Source organism: Anopheles funestus, assembly GCF_943734845.2.
Source record: "Anopheles funestus chromosome X unlocalized genomic scaffold, idAnoFuneDA-416_04 X_unloc_67, whole genome shotgun sequence".
NCBI lineage: Eukaryota > Metazoa > Arthropoda > Insecta > Diptera > Culicidae > Anopheles > Anopheles funestus.
Window position 1 is genome coordinate 32,039 of NW_026045195.1, and position 15,462 is coordinate 47,500.

Genomic DNA, 15,462 nt, shown 5'->3' on the forward strand with positions numbered 1-15,462 from the left:
CCAACAATGGTGCCAGGTGGACCAAAAATCCGACCAAGTGCGCGAGGCGCTTTCGTGAATAGCTCCGGCCACAGACATGGTAGCGATTAGTGGTGCATGGAAGAAATCTAGCCACAAGTGCCATCTACCCATGGCCAGAAGAAAGTGTGGCCATATCTTGGATACCGGCGGAGCTATGGGGCAAATATGGGCCAAAAATGGTGCAAGTTGGACCAAAAATCCGAAAAAGTACCTAGGTAAATGCGATGGTTGTTCGTCGAATAGCTCCGGCCACAGACATGGTAGCGATTAGTGGTGCATGGAAGAAATCTAGCCACAAGTGCCATCTACCCATGGCCAGAAGAAAGTGTGGCCATATCTTGGATACCGGCGGAGCTATGGGGCAAATATGGGCCAAAAATGGTGCAAGTTGGACCAAAAATCCGACCAAGTGCGCGAGGCGCTTTCGTGAATAGCTCCGGCCACAGACATGGTAGCGATTAGTGGTGCATGGAAGAAATCTAGCCACAAGTGCCATCTACCCATGGCCAGAAGAAAGTGTGGCCATATCTTGGATACCGGCGGAGCTATGGGGCAAATATGGGCCAAAAATGGTGCAAGTTGGACCAAAAATCCGACCAAGTGCGCGAGGCGCTTTCGTGAATAGCTCCGGCCACAGACATGGTAGCGATTAGTGGTGCATGGAAGAAATCTAGCCACAAGTGCCATCTACCCATGGCCAGAAGAAAGTGTGGCCATATCTTGGATACCGGCGGAGCTATGGGGCAAATATGGGCCAAAAATGGTGCAAGTTGGACCAAAAATCCGAAAAAGTACCTAGGTAAATGCGATGGTTGTTCGTCGAATAGCTCCGGCCACAGACATGGTAGCGATTAGTGGTGCATGGAAGAAATCTAGCCACAAGTGCCATCTACCCATGGCCAGAAGAAAGTGTGGCCATATCTTGGATACCGGCGGAGCTATGGGGCAAATATGGGCCAAAAATGGTGCAAGTTGGACCAAAAATCCGAAAAAGTACCTAGGTAAATGCGATGGTTGTTCGTCGAATAGCTCCGGCCAGAGACATGGTAGCGATTAGTGGTGCATGGAAGAAATCTAGCCACAAGTGCCATCTACCCATGGCCAGAACAAAGTGTGGCCATATCTTGGATACCGGCGGAGCTATGGGGCAAATACGGGCCAACAATGGTGCCAGGTGGACCAAAAATCCGACCAAGTGCGCGAGGCGCTTTCGTGAATAGCTCCGGCCACAGACATGGTAGCGATTAGTGGTGCATGGAAGAAATCTAGCCACAAGTGCCATCTACCCATGGCCAGAAGAAAGTGTGGCCATATCTTGGATACCGGCGGAGCTATGGGGCAAATATGGGCCAAAAATGGTGCAAGTTGGACCAAAAATCCGACCAAGTGCGCGAGGCGCTTTCGTGAATAGCTCCGGCCACAGACATGGTAGCGATTAGTGGTGCATGGAAGAAATCTAGCCACAAGTGCCATCTACCCATGGCCAGAAGAAAGTGTGGCCATATCTTGGATACCGGCGGAGCTATGGGGCAAATACGGGCCAAAAATGGTGCAAGTTGGACCAAAAATCCGAAAAAGTACCTAGGTAAATGCGATGGTTGTTCGTCGAATAGCTCCGGCCACAGACATGGTAGCGATTAGTGGTGCATGGAAGAAATCTAGCCACAAGTGCCATCTACCCATGGCCAGAAGAAAGTGTGGCCATATCTTGGATACCGGCGGAGCTATGGGGCAAATATGGGCCAAAAATGGTGCAAGTTGGACCAAAAATCCGAAAAAGTACCTAGGTAAATGCGATGGTTGTTCGTCGAATAGCTCCGGCCAGAGACATGGTAGCGATTAGTGGTGCATGGAAGAAATCTAGCCACAAGTGCCATCTACCCATGGCCAGAACAAAGTGTGGCCATATCTTGGATACCGGCGGAGCTATGGGGCAAATACGGGCCAACAATGGTGCCAGGTGGACCAAAAATCCGACCAAGTGCGCGAGGCGCTTTCGTGAATAGCTCCGGCCACAGACATGGTAGCGATTAGTGGTGCATGGAAGAAATCTAGCCACAAGTGCCATCTACCCATGGCCAGAAGAAAGTGTGGCCATATCTTGGATACCGGCGGAGCTATGGGGCAAATATGGGCCAAAAATGGTGCAAGTTGGACCAAAAATCCGACCAAGTGCGCGAGGCGCTTTCGTGAATAGCTCCGGCCACAGACATGGTAGCGATTAGTGGTGCATGGAAGAAATCTAGCCACAAGTGCCATCTACCCATGGCCAGAAGAAAGTGTGGCCATATCTTGGATACCGGCGGAGCTATGGGGCAAATACGGGCCAACAATGGTGCCAGGTGGACCAAAAATCCGACCAAGTGCGCGAGGCGCTTTCGTGAATAGCTCCGGCCACAGACATGGTAGCGATTAGTGGTGCATGGAAGAAATCTAGCCACAAGTGCCATCTACCCATGGCCAGAAGAAAGTGTGGCCATATCTTGGATACCGGCGGAGCTATGGGGCAAATATGGGCCAAAAATGGGTAAAATTGTACGGTCCAAAGCCAAGGGTAAATTTTTTTATTCCTCTAATAACTTCTAGCACAGACATTGAATCGGTTGGTGATGTATGGATGAAATGTAGCAAACAGTTGGAACTACCCATAAAATCTTAAAGATTGACGATCCAATGTATAGAACCGGAGTAATGTGCGATACTTGGTGAAAAATCGAGTGAAAAATTAGCTATAAACTGTTTTTGGCCCATAACTCGAATACTAGACATCGGAAGGGGGGGTCGTAGAACGATTTTTTGTTGCCCTATCGATTCCCTATCGAACGAGCAAAAGTTGTTTTTTTGACCAAAAAGGACCCCTACTCTAGTAAAATTGGCCTGATTTTACTAGTCCCCGGTACCCGTACAGGCAAAATGAGCAAAATGCTCAAGTATGAATGGTTTTTGGCCCATAACTCGAATACTAGACGTCGCAGGGGGGTGTCGTGGAACAATTTTTGGTAGCCCTTGAAATTATCTATCGAATGACATATACTTGATTTTTGGCCAAAAAGTTCCCTAGACTAGTAAAAATCGCATCATTTTACTAGAGTCGGGTACCCTGGACGAAAAACCGCTATAATTGCGGTTTTTGGCTAATAACTCGAATACTAGACGTCGCAGGGGGGTGTCGTGGAACAATTTTTGGTAGCCCTTGAAATTATCTATCGAATGACATATACTTGATTTTTGGCCAAAAAGTTCCCTAGACTAGTAAAAATCGCATCATTTTACTAGAGTCGGGTACCCTGGACGAAAAACCGCTATAGTTGCGGTTTTTGGCTAATAACTCTAATACTAGACGTCGGAGGGGGGTGTCGTGGAACAATTTTTGGTAGCCCTTGAAATTATCTATCGAATGACATATACTTGATTTTTGGCCAAAAAGTTCCCTAGACTAGTAAAAATCGCATCATTTTACTAGAGTCGGGTACCCTGGACGAAAAACCGCTTAAGTTGCGGTTTTTGGCTAATAACTCGAATACTAGACGTCGCAGGGGGGTGTCGTGGAACAATTTTTGGTAGCCCTTGAAATTATCTATCGAATGACATATACTTGATTTTTGGCCAAAAAGTTCCCTAGACTAGTAAAAATCGCATCATTTTACTAGAGTCGGGTACCCTGGACGAAAAACCGCTTAAGTTGCGGTTTTTGGCTAATAACTCGAATACTAGACGTCGCAGGGGGGTGTCGTGGAACAATTTTTGGTAGCCCTTGAAATTATCTATCGAATGACATATACTTGATTTTTGGCCAAAAAGTTCCCTAGACTAGTAAAAATCGCATCATTTTACTAGAGTCGGGTACCCTGGACGAAAAACCGCTTAAGTTGCGGTTTTTGGCTAATAACTCGAATACTAGACGTCGCAGGGGGGTGTCGTGGAACAATTTTTGGTAGCCCTTGAAATTACCTTTCGAATGATATATAGTGGTTTTTTGGTCAAACAGTGACCCCGAGACTAGTAACCCTCCATACACAAAACCGCCTAAAAAGTTTTGGTTTTGCAAAATTTTGAAAAGTGCGTCAAAAAAATTTTTTCAAAAAGTACCAAATCGTGATCAGAACTCACTATAGACCATAAAAAGTGAAATCCGATGGTCATTTGCAACACTTGGTCAATCGAGAAAAATTTCACTTTTTTACTAGAGTCGGGTACCCTGAACGAAAAATCGCTCAAGTGATGGTTTTTGGCCAATAACTCGAATACTAGACGTCGGAGGGGGGTGCCGTAGAACAATTTTTTGTAGCCCTTGAAATTACCTTTCGAATGATATATAGTGGTTTTTTGGTCAAACAGTGACCCCGAGACTAGTAACCCTCCATACACAAAACCGCCTACAAAAACTTTGTTTTGAAAAATTTTGAAAAGTTCAAAAAAATTTTTTTTTCAAAAACTACTAAAACGTGATAAGAACTTACTATAGACCATGAAAAGTGATATCCGATGATAATTTGCAAAAGTTGGTAACTAGTAAAAAATTTCACTTTTTTACTAGAGTCGGTGCAACGAGAAAAAAAAAGTCCGTGATGGAGAAAAATGGCACGTTTTCCACGCCTGTACGCTTTCGTTTTCTATATAGGGGGTAGGTGAGCCAGAAGCATGAATTTGACTGAGTACGTATCTTTATGAATTGGGCCCTTCTAAATCGATTGAGACTACCCCCAGGACGATCGGACGACTGCTTCTGGCTCAAAATGTGGTTTTTAGATTTTGATCGTCAATTATGAGAGAAAAAATCGATTAGAAGTAAAGATACGAAATGCTTGGTCTAAGTTGGGAAACGACTTCGGATATTTGTTGGACGTTGTCGTAGAAGGTCCGAGGACCAAGGAAAAGTGATTTCCAAGTGGATTTATGCACTATTAGTCGATGGTAAGATGTGAAATTAGTAGAACTTACCATACAGTTTGCGAAGTTGAAGCAATCGGTTGGTGAATATGGTACTGTCTGTCCAATTTGGTGGTTCGGAATGAGTGAAACGATGTTGATGATGGATAGACGTTCCGATTGCCCCCGATCGGGGAACATATAGTGGTCTTTAAGGTCCAAGTACCTATGTTTTGGTAAGCAGAACTGAGAGTTAAAGGATGAAAGTCGGCCATTCCTAATATCATCCTATCGGTGGTTCGCGAGTTGTTTGAGGACCGGAGCAGCTCGCGATGAAACGGTCCTAGGGTATTGGTTATCCATCCAAGGAAGAGTAAATGCGATCCTAGATGTGTGTCGTTGGCCGTTCTACCGGTATCGCCTATCGATGAGATATCGACGGGCATGCCTTACTCGAAAGTTGAATTCTAGGATCGATGGTCAAACAGACCTATGAGCGATAAACCAAACTGAACACGTATTGATGTCGGCTTTTCCTATCATTTGATGCCGCAGGTTGTTTAGGGACCGGAGCAACTTGCGGCCGAGACGGTCCCCGGGGGTTTCTTTCTCCAAGGAGTGGAAACTATTAAGCAAGAGTTGTAGCAAGATACGATCCTCTGATGTGTCGTTGGCCGTTCATGCGGTATCGCCTGTCGATGAGATATCGATGGGCATGCCTTACTCTACCGACCTTCTAATTGAGAGTATTAATCAGGGATCGATGGTCAAACAAGACCAATGAGCGATAAACCAAACTGAACACGTATTGATGTCGGCATTTCCTATCATTTGTCGCAGGTTGTTTAGGGACCGGAGCAGCTTGCGACCGAGACGGTCCCCGGGGGTTTCTTTCTCCAAGGAGAAGAAACGATTAAGCAAAAGTTGTAGCAAGATACGATCCTCTGATGTGTCGTTGGCCGTTCAAGCGGTATCGCCTGTCGATGAGATATCGATGGGCATGCCTTACTCTCCCGACTGGATTACTGAGAGTTTAATCAGGGATCGATGGTCAAACAGACCAATGAGCGATAAACCAAACTGAACACATATTGATGTCGGCATTTCCTATCATTTGTCGCAGGTTGTTTAGGGACCGGAGCAGCTTGCGACCGAGACGGTCCCCGGGGGTTTCTTTCTCTAAGGAGTGGAAACGATTAAGCAAAAGTCGTAGCAATAATCGATCACCTGATGTGTCGTTGGCCGTTCTTGCGGTATCGCCTGTCGATGAGATATCGATGGGCATGCCTTACTCTCCTGACTGTTTAATTGAGAGTTATAATCAGGGATCGATGGTCAAAAAGACCTATGAGCGATAAACCAAACTGAACACGTATTGATGTCGGCATTTCCTATCATTTGTCGCAGGTTGTTTGGGGACCGGAGCAGCTTGCGACCGAGACGGTCCCTTCCCGAAAGATGGTGAACCGAGTCGTCTGGCGTAAAAACCGGACGACTCGAAAGGGCTTGACCCTTTCAAGTGAGCGATAATCACATTCTACGCTCAGTTCGACAGCTACAAGGCAATCACTCGCTATGTTCAGAGCTAATACATGCAACATGCCGGCATTGTTTCCACCGACGCATGGATTCAAGACTGGTGCACTTATTAGTTAAACCGTTCGCCTCCGGGTGTTTCGAGTTCAAGTCTGGATGAGGATTGATCTTGCTGGTAATAGCTTGAGCCCTTAAGGGGTCGAAGCGTACATCTTGAGACCATGTACAACATATTACCAAATCGGCACCATGGGTTCTGGTGCAAGTGATGTAACCGTGAAAGATGTTGAGCAGCCCAACATCGGTTTACACACGCATAATAGGAAGGCAGCGCTGTCGACTGGTCAGTCGTGTAAGAAGTGTGCATTATCGATCACAAATATATTGGTGATCTGTAGGTTGCGCATACACCATGCCCGGTGTAAAGTGCCGTGGTCCCCCCCGGGGGGCTGCATCAAACCGTTCGCCACGCGAACTACCCAATGGAACGAACTCGATGCATTTAATAAGAAGAAGAGATGATAATGAAACACGGTCGATTTAAGAGTTGAAAACGTTGAAATGCCTATAAGCAAGTCTTAAGTTGGTGGTGACCGTTACGCCCCAACAAATTGGTGCCTTACCCTACACCAAAGAGCCATTCAACATGGTTCAAGTGAGCGATAATCACGCTCTACGCTCAGTTCGACAGCTGCAAGGCAATCACTCGCTAAGTTCAGAGCTAATACATGCAACACGCCGGCATTGTTTCCACCGACGCATGGATTCAAGACTGGTGCACTTATTAGTTAAACCGTTCGCCTCCGGGTGTTTCGAGTTCAAGTCTGGATGAGGATTGTTCTTGCTGGTAATAGCTTGAGCCCTTAAGGGGTCGAAGCGTACATCTTGAGACCATGTACAACATATTACCAAATCGGCACCATGGGTTCTGGTGCAAGTGATGTAACCGTGAAAGATGTTGAGCAGCCCAACATCGGTTTACACACGCATAATAGGAAGGCAGCGCTGTCGACTGGTCAGTCGTGTAAGAAGTGTGCATTATCGATCTCCAATATATGAGCTCAGTATGACAGCCCAATTGGTAATCCTCGGGACCTCCAGAAAGGAAGCTGGATGAGGATTACCAAATCGAAAGTTGATAAGTGTAGTGGTACCACTTAGTCAACTTGTATCCCGAAAGATGGTGAACCGAGTCGTCTGGCGTAAAAACCGGACGACTCGAAAGGGCTTGACCCTTTCAAGTGAGCGATAATCACATTCTACGCTCAGTTCGACAGCTACAAGGCAATCACTCGCTATATTCAGAGCTAATACATGCAACATGCCGGCATTGTTTCCACCGACGCATGGATTCAAGACTGGTGCACTTATTAGTTAAACCGTTCGCCTCCGGGTGTTTCGAGTTCAAGTCTGGATGAGGATTGATCTTGCTGGTAATAGCTTGAGCCCCTGAATAAGGGGTCGAAGCGTACATCTTGAGACCATGTACAACATATTACCAAATCGGCACCATGGGTTCGGGTGCAAGTGATGTAACCGTGAAAGATGTTGAGCAGCCCAACATCGGTTTACACACGCATAATAGGAAGGCAGCGCTGTCGACTGGTCAGTCGTGTAAGAAGTGTGCATTATCGATCACAAATATATTGGTGATCTGTAGGTTGCGCATACACCATGCCCGGTGTAAAGTGCCGTGGTCCCCCCCGGGGGGCTGCATCAAACCGTTCGCCACGCGAACTACCCAATGGAACGAACTCGATGCATTTAATAAGAAGAAGAGATGATAATGAAACACGGTCGATTTAAGAGTTGAAAACGTTGAAATGCCTATAAGCAAGTCTTAAGTTGGTGGTGACCGTTACGCCCCAACAAATTGGTGCCTTACCCTACACCAAAGAGCCATTCAACATGGTTCAAGTGAGCGATAATCACGCTCTACGCTCAGTTCGACAGCTGCAAGGCAATCACTCGCTAAGTTCAGAGCTAATACATGCAACACGCCGGCATTGTTTCCACCGACGCATGGATTCAAGACTGGTGCACTTATTAGTTAAACCGTTCGCCTCCGGGTGTTTCGAGTTCAAGTCTGGATGAGGATTGTTCTTGCTGGTAATAGCTTGAGCCCTTAAGGGGTCGAAGCGTACATCTTGAGACCATGTACAACATATTACCAAATCGGCACCATGGGTTCTGGTGCAAGTGATGTAACCGTGAAAGATGTTGAGCAGCCCAACATCGGTTTACACACGCATAATAGGAAGGCAGCGCTGTCGACTGGTCAGTCGTGTAAGAAGTGTGCATTATCGATCTCCAATATATGAGCTCAGTATGACAGCCCAATTGGTAATCCTCGGGACCTCCAGAAAGGAAGCTGGATGAGGATTACCAAATCGAAAGTTGATAAGTGTAGTGGTACCACTTAGTCAACTTGTATCCCGAAAGATGGTGAACCGAGTCGTCTGGCGTAAAAACCGGACGACTCGAAAGGGCTTGACCCTTTCAAGTGAGCGATAATCACATTCTACGCTCAGTTCGACAGCTACAAGGCAATCACTCGCTATGTTCAGAGCTAATACATGCAACATGCCGGCATTGTTTCCACCGACGCATGGATTCAAGACTGGTGCACTTATTAGTTAAACCGTTCGCCTCCGGGTGTTTCGAGTTCAAGTCTGGATGAGGATTGATCTTGCTGGTAATAGCTTGAGCCCCTGAATAAGGGGTCGAAGCGTACATCTTGAGACCATGTACAACATATTACCAAATCGGCACCATGGGTTCGGGTGCAAGTGATGTAACCGTGAAAGATGTTGAGCAGCCCAACATCGGTTTACACACGCATAATAGGAAGGCAGCGCTGTCGACTGGTCAGTCGTGTAAGAAGTGTGCATTATCGATCACAAATATATTGGTGATCTGTAGGTTGCGCATACACCATGCCCGGTGTAAAGTGCCGTGGTCCCCCCCGGGGGGCTGCATCAAACCGTTCGCCACGCGAACTACCCAATGGAACGAACTCTATGCATTTAATAAGAAGAAGAGATGATAATGAAACACGGTCGATTTAAGAGTTGAAAACGTTGAAATACCTATAAGCAAGTCTTAAGTTGGTGGTGACCGTTACGCCCCAACAAATTGGTGCCTTACCCTACACCAAAGAGCCATTCAACATGGTTCAAGTGAGCGATAATCACGCTCTACGCTCAGTATGACAGCTGCAAGGCAATCACTCGCTAAGTTCAGAGCTAATACATGCAACACGCCGGCATTGTTTCCACCGACGCATGGATTCAAGACTGGTGCACTTATTAGTTAAACCGTTCGCCTGCGGGTGTTTCGAGTTCAAGTCTGGATGAGGATTGTTCTTGCTGGTAATAGCTTGAGCCCCTGAATAAGGGGCCGAAGCGTACATCTTGAGAGTAAATGTACAACATATTACCAAATCGGCACCGTGGGTTCTGGTGCAAGTGATGTAACCATGAAAGATGTTGAGCAGCCCAACATCGGTTTACACACGCATAAGGGGTTTATTGTTATCTGTAGGTTGCGCATACACCATACCCGGTGTAAAGTGCCGTGGTCCCCCAGGGGGCTGCATCAAAACGTTCGCCATGCGAACTACCCAATGGAACGAACTCGATGTATTGAAAGAGATGAACAATTAATAGCGAGAATAGGGGCCCGGAAGCAATTCCGCGGCCCTACGGTCGATTCAAGAGTTGAAACGTTGTACAATCGTGGATAGCACCTAGTGCTAATATGGTGAGAGATAATGTGTGAGGAAATTTAGTTTCCTAAAGTTTAGTTAGTGGTTTCCGTTGTGCCCTAACAAACTTAAAGTTGGTGGTGACCGTTACACCCCAACAAATTGGTGCCTTACCCAACACCAAAGAGCCATTCCATATGGTTCTAGAGAGAGAGAGTTGTGTGGAAATTTATTTCCCACTAAGCGAGTGTGTGTCTGTAGTGGAACGAATTCTGGTTGATCCTACCAGTAATATACGCTTGTCTCAAAGGTTAAGCCATGCATGTCTAAGTACAAACATAAATGAATGTGAAACCGCATAAGGCTCAGTATAACAGCTATAATTCACAAGATCATCCTACCACTAGTTACTTGGATAACTGTGGAAAATCCAGAGCTAATACATGCAACATGCCGGGACTGTTGCCCTCGCGGGTAGCTGAACTGGTGCACTTATTAGTTAAACCAATCGCCTCCGGGCGGCTTGAGTTGAAGTCTGGATAAGGACGCAGATCGTATGGTCGCTTGTCGACTGACGACAGATCTTTCAAATGTCTGCCCTATCAACTATTGATGGTAGTGTAGAGGACTACCATGGTTGCGACGGGTAACGGGGAATCAGGGTTCGATTCCGGAGAGGGAGCCTGAGAAATGGCTACCACATCCAAGGAAGGCAGCAGGCGCGTAAATTACCCAATCCCAGTACGGGGAGGTAGTGACGAGAAATAACAATATGGACCTCTCTAACGATGGTCCATAATTGGAATGAGTTGAGTATAAATCCTTCAACAAGGATCAAGTGGAGGGCAAGTCTGGTGCCAGCAGCCGCGGTAATTCCAGCTCCACTAGCGTATATTAAAGTTGTTGCGGTTAAAACGTTCGAAGTTGATTGCCCGTCCAGACACGTGACCGCCACGGGCGCCCGGTTACACGCCGGGGCCGTTCGTGCGCGCGCTCACGGCTGCGACTCACAATGGTGTACTTGGGCGTTACTCTGTGAACGAGTACCGTGCTACCGGTTAACTCCGGCACGGGCTCCTCATGGTGCTCAAGATACTCACATTTACCTTGAACAAATTAGAGTGCTCAAAGCAGGCTAAGACAAAGCGTCCGGCCCCCCCGTGGGGTTGGCGTTGGCCGAGAATAATCTTGCATGGAATAATGGAATATGACCTCGGTTTATACGATTTCGTTGGTTTGTCAGAAACCTAGAGGTAATGATTAACAGAAGTAGTTGGGGGCATTGGTATTACGGCGCGAGAGGTGAAATTCGTAGACCGTCGTAGGACCAACTGAAGCGAAAGCGTTTGCCATGGATGCTTTCTTTAATCAAGAACGAAAGTTAGAGGATCGAAGGCGATTAGATACCGCCCTAGTTCTAACCGTAAACGATGCCAATTAGCAATTGGGAGACGCTACCCCTATTCGGTGCTCTCAGTCGCTTCCGGGAAACCAAAATCGGGTTCCGGGGGAAGTATGGTTGCAAAGTTGAAACTTAAAGGAATTGACGGAAGGGCACCACAAGAAGTGGAGCTTGCGGCTTAATTTGACTCAACACGGGAAAATTTACCAGGTCCAAACTTATCGAGGTAAGACAGATTGATAGCTCTTTCTCAAATTTAAGGGTAGTGGTGCATGGCCGTTCTTAGTTCGTGGAATGATTTGTCTGGTTAATTCCGATAACGAACGTGACTCAAACATGCTAACTAGAACGCTGTCAGCAGTGCGCCTCCGGGCGCACCTGACGTTACAGCCGGGCGGCGCCTTCACGGGCGGTCGTCGGCTACGTTTGCCCTGCTTAGCGGGACAACTTGTGTTTAGCAAGCTGAGAATGAGCGATAACAGGTCCGTGATGCCCTTAGATGTTCTGGGCTGCACGCGTGCTACAATGTGGGTCGCAGCGTGTTCTCGCCAATAGGCGCCCCCATTCCGAGAGGAACGGGAAATCACTAAAATGCCCATCTAGTCGGGATTGGGGACTGCAACGGTCCCCATGAACCTGGAATTTCTAGTAAGCACTAGTCATTAGCTAGTGCTGATTACGTCCCTGCCCTTTGTACACACCGCCCGTCGCTACTACCGATGGATTATTTAGTGAGGTTTCTGGAGGCTTACCTTCCGCGGTTCCTTCGTGAGCTGCAGCTGGCATGGCTGAAGTTGACCGAACTTGATGATTTAGAGGAAGTAAAAGTCGTAACAAGGTTTCCGTAGGTGAACCTGCGGAAGGATCATTACTGATGATCGTCCGCGAGTGACCAACCATGGGCTGCCTTCGGTGTAGCTCGGTCGCTCGCTTGCTATGTGTCAGAATTTGTTGAAAGCCAACTCGTTCGTTGTACACTTTGATGGGTGACCATCACTGTGTCCCCGTGCCGAGCTAGATCTCCCCTAGCCGTAAGGCACTTGAACGCCCCTTCGACGACGAGTTGCATGTGTGTGGTATGTGTCAGAATCTGGTGAAGCTTTCTGCATGTGATGTGCCTTGTGTGGATCCGTGGCCATTGCATTGTGTCTGGTGCTTAGATACCCAGACACTTAGAACGCTTGCGCGGAAAGCAAACTCGATCGTTGTACACTTTGATGGGTGACCATCACTGTGTCTCCGTGCCGTGCTAGATCCCCCCTAGCCGTAAGGCACTTTGAACGCCCCTTCGACGACGAGTTACAAGAGTGTGGTATGTGTCAGAATCTGGTGAAGCTTTCTGCATGTGATGTGCCTTGTGTGGATCCGTGGCCATTGCATTGTGTCTGGTGTGTAGGTACCCAGACACTTAGAACGCTTGCGCGGAAAGCAAACTCGATCGTTGTACACTTTGATGGGCAACCATCACTGTGTCTCCGTGCCGTGCTAGATCTCCCCTAGCCGTAAGGCACTTTGAACGCCCCTTCGACGACGAGTTACAAGAGTGTGGTATGTGTCATAATCTGGTGAAGCTTTCTGCATGTGATGTGCCTTGTGTGGATCCGTGGCCATTGCATTGTGTCTGGTGTGTAGGTACCCAGACACTTAAGCAAACTCGATCGTTGTACACTTTGATGGGCGAGCATCACTGTGTATCCGTGCCGTGTAAGAGCTCCCCTGGCCATCAGGCACTTGAAAGGTCCTTCGACGACGAGTTACAATAGTGGTGTGTTAGATACGTCAGATTACGGTGTCTACTAGTGTGCAATACGTATCCGGCCACGGCACGGAACGAACGGGAACTGTGGTGCAGACATACAAAGAGTTAAGCCTATTAGTCATTAACTCTAAGGACGGGGCCATGGGGCGGTACGCAAAGGATACGGATGAGCGAGTATGCAGGCCCAATACTCAATAGCTCGATCCGATCCAAGCACATGAGTTGACTGCGGCGCCAGGTTAACCAATGTGCTAGATTCTATTTGGCCAGTAGAATCTTGTGTCTTATGCGATTTGATACCAAGACACCAGAACGAAAGTTAGTTGAAGAGTTATTAAACTCTTATGAAGTATGGTTGTGCAATCACAACTTATGACTTTAACCTATAAAGTGGATATGGACTTGCAATTATAACATGGAATCTCTACACACCCCATGAGCTCGATCCAATCCACGCACACGAGTTGCCTGAGTAGCGACAGGTATACCGATGTGCAATACGTATCCGGCCACGGCACGGAACGAACGGGAACTGTGGTGCAGACATACAAAGAGTTAAGCCTACTAGTCATTAACTCTAAGGACGGGGCCATGGGGCGGTACGCAAAGGATACGGATGAGCGAGTATGCAGGCCCAATACTCAATAGCTCGATCCGATCCAAGCACATGAGTTGACTGCGGCGCCAGGTTAACCAATGTGCTAGATTCTATTTGGCCAGTAGAATCTTGTGTCTTACGCGATTTGATACCAAGACACCAGAACGAAAGTTAGTTGAAGAGTGATTAAACTCTTATGAAGAATGGTTGTGCAATCACAACTTATGACTTTAACCTATAAAGTGGATATGGACTATCAATTATAACATGGGGCACACACCATGTTCTCGATCCAATCCACGCACACGAGTTGCCTGAGTAGCGACAGGTATACCGATGTGCAATACGTATCCGGCCATAGGCACGGAACGAACAGGAACTGTGGTGCAGACATACAAGGGCCATGGGGCGGTACGCAAAGGATACGGATGAGCGAGTATGCAGGCCCAATACTCAATAGCTCGATCCGATCCAAGCACATGAGTTGACTGCGGCGCCAGGTTAACCGATGTGCTAAGAGAGTTGTTCCTGGGCCTTCAAAGTGACTTCAAAACTATCTTAGCGAATGGTGGCCATGGGCGTAGACATGAGCCACAAGTCACAAGGCCTGGGACTATTGGGTAATAAAGACAACTTAGTCAGAAAGTTAGTCTTTGGACGTACCACCGGGATTGTGTTACATTGGGAACCTTACTATAAAACCCTAGGCAGGGGATCACTCGGCTCATGGATCGATGAAGACCGCAGCTAAATGCGCGTCACAATGTGAACTGCAGGACACATGAACACCGATAAGTTGAACGCATATTGCGCGTCGGACGATTAAACCCGGCCGATGCACACATTCTTGAGTGCCTATCAATTCCTTGATATACAACAAACCAAACTTCAGGGTGGAGCGTGCCACAATAGAACACTATGGCGAGCAGCCCGTCTAGTGTCGTGGGGGAAACACGCTTCCACACTGTGCATAATGGCGTGCTCGGGACCTTTGTTGGGACCGCAGGGCGCTGAAAGTAAAGGGGTGAACCGCATAAATCGCACGCACGTAAACGCGCACACACACAAATAGAGTGAGACGTATCGTAGGATACCGCTAAGAGTACGTTGTGAAACATGGGGAAATTCAATCGAAAACCTCTTTGATGTCCAAGAATTCGTTGACCGTATCCGTCGTAATACTGGATCAACGTGCTTGGGGGAAAACGTCAAAGGGTTTTATAATAGTGGTGCATGATTAACCCATCGATGCCCGAGGGGAACATGTTGTCCAATACAATAGTGGTGCAGTTGGCTCGACATGCTCGGGGGGAGACATCGTGGGTCCAAGTCGACCAAGTCGACCGAGAGTTGTTGTTGAGAGATCGAATCAAAACGATGCCGAGCGGAACTCGTTGTCCTTATTGGAGTGATATTCGGACAACGTGCTCGGGGGGGCCATCGTTGATTCAAAAATGACCGTAAATTGCCCAATCCGTGTGTGTGTGTGTGTGAAGTGTTGTTGCGTATATATCGGTTCGCTATGCCCCGGGTTCGAAACGAATGGAATGTGACTGATTTTGTTGTAGGCC

General features: G+C 47.4%; 2 non-coding genes across 2 annotated transcripts in view; both read left to right on the forward strand.

Moving 5' to 3' along the window:
• The first annotated feature begins 14,590 nt into the window (after positions 1-14,590).
• On the forward strand, positions 14,591-14,748 carry LOC125773965 (5.8S ribosomal RNA). Its single transcript, XR_007420501.1, has one exon. It is a non-coding gene; the product is annotated as a 5.8S ribosomal RNA (ribosomal RNA).
• A 709-nt stretch (positions 14,749-15,457) lies between these two features.
• The window catches only part of LOC125773961 (large subunit ribosomal RNA), a 4,179-nt gene continuing 4,174 nt past the window's right edge, over positions 15,458-15,462 (forward strand). The window contains exon 1 of the ribosomal RNA XR_007420499.1: positions 15,458-15,462. This exon is cut by the window's right edge and continues 4,174 nt beyond it. This is a non-coding gene — a ribosomal RNA (large subunit ribosomal RNA).